This window comes from Lactuca virosa, chromosome 1, assembly GCF_052849685.1.
Source record: "Lactuca virosa cultivar CGN04683 chromosome 1, Lactuca_virosa_CGN04683_v6, whole genome shotgun sequence".
NCBI classification, from domain to species: Eukaryota; Viridiplantae; Streptophyta; class Magnoliopsida; order Asterales; family Asteraceae; genus Lactuca; species Lactuca virosa.
In genome coordinates, this window is record NC_136426.1 from 157,986,035 (window position 1) to 157,987,990 (window position 1,956).

Consider the following 1,956-nt stretch of genomic DNA (forward strand, 5'->3'; position numbering starts at 1 on the left):
CTGGGTTAGAGAGCTGCCGACTGGTTAGAAATTCTTACTAAGTTAAGTTTTGACTGAAATATGCAGTTTGATTTTGCATCTTACTGACTGTGCAAAATGACTATATTACCCTCAAACAACATTTTTTTAACAAGACTACAATAAAGTACTTCGATGTTATTCATTGATATAATAATACATCCAAACATTTTATCCAAAACAACACTTACCAAAAGCATTAGTGACTTCAACTCTTTAATCAAAAACCACTTGATATTATTCTTAAATGTAGACTTACTTGAATAACAATAAAAAAATAGAGAATCTCATCCTAAACTACCCACAAACTACAACTTTGACCCATTCTAGGATCGTCACCTCACATTCTAGAAAAACTATAATGTCCCATAAAATCATATGAACAAAAACAAAAAATAAAAAAACACGGCTATGAAGCAAGAAGGGCTTCAACTTTTTCTTTGCAATCTGATCCTCTTCATTCTTTGAACTCAGACTCTTATTCGCTTCATCATAAAGATCATGCTTCCATCTTCCTTCCTTCTAATGGCTTTGAAACTTGTGTTTCTGGTTTATCATGAGTTACCTAAAATAATGTCATTATCTCAAACAAAAGAAATATATTATTAAACCATATTAAGCTTTTAATCAATCTATAACGTAAGAGCAAAGAAATGACGATGTTCCAATTTTTGCAACCAATGAAGTTCCAATTTTTGCATCCAATCTGATTCCAATTTCAAAAAACAAAACAAAAATCAACCTCACTACTCCATTAGATCCCACAAACAGGTTAAAAGGAAGATCAACAACATCATGGGAAATATCGTCCAACTTCCTACAATCATTACTCCTAAATTAGGAGTCCTAATATAATATAGTTGTTAACAACACATCTGGCATCAGTTAATCTATAAACCCTATACCTAACAATTTTTTAATCTTTGACGGCCAAAGTCATTGCAACAACCTCAAGAACCACACATCAATGTAATAAGACCAAAAAGCACTACCATTGTGTGTAATCAGAAAAAAAAAACGCTGGATGAAAGGTTAGATCCAGGAAAAATCGAAGAAAATAAAGTGAAAGTGATGATACCGCCAATGTGTCTAATCAGAAAAAACAAAACACAAGAGAATTGATTCATAATTTGTACCTGGTAAAGTTGATTCGCAAGAAAAAATGCAAGTAGAGAAGGAGATGATGGAGGCGCACGGTAGAAACGTCTTTTTTCCTTATCAATCCTCCTAATTGTAGGGGAGGAAGCGATAGGGAAGAAGAGGTGCGAAGGAGCATACATATTTTGGGTTGAGGGCAAACAAAGGATTTTTCTCGGTCAGCTATGTATTTTTGGTGGACCAAATTAGCTATTATTGATGACTGCGTAAGAGTACCATTTAGCCTTTGTAACTAGAATGTCATGTAGTGAAGAATATAAGTAGCATATTGTTGTAGTATAACTTTGCCCCACAAAACACACCATATTATAAGCACGATTGTTGTATTAAAATAAACTGAATGTAATGTTGTATGTATTGTATTATGATCAATGATTACAAGATATATATAGAATAGATTTTTACACTTTGTATCCTTCTAATACTAAATTATATTATAAACTCTCCGATATTCCCCCACAAGCTAAGGTCGGGTAACGAACTGCAGCAGCTGGGACCGTAAATCAACAAATCGTTGGTATGATAACAGCTTTGTAAAACTATTTGCAATCTGATCATGAGTGGAAATAAACTAAACCAAAAGTTTCCCTTCAACAACCTTTTCTCTAACAATGTGGAAATCAACCTCAACATGTTTTGTACGGGCATAAAAGACCGGGTTAGCTGATAAGTATGTGGCACCCAACTTGTCACACCATAAAATCAGAACAGATGTCATAGGAAACTTTAGTTATCTAAGAAGAGATTCAAGCCATGTGAGTTCAGCTAGAGCGTCAGCTA

The 1,956-nt window shown here is 33.8% G+C and overlaps 1 long non-coding RNA gene across 1 annotated transcript; it reads right to left on the reverse strand.

Annotated features, from left to right (window-relative positions):
- Positions 1-233: 233 nt before the first annotated feature.
- Positions 234-1,347, reverse strand: LOC145107186 (uncharacterized). Its single transcript, XR_013707753.1, has 2 exons — positions 1,155-1,347; positions 234-583 (listed from the first exon to the last, which is right to left on the reverse strand). It is a non-coding gene; the product is annotated as an uncharacterized LOC145107186 (long non-coding RNA).
- Positions 1,348-1,956: the final 609 nt, after the last annotated feature.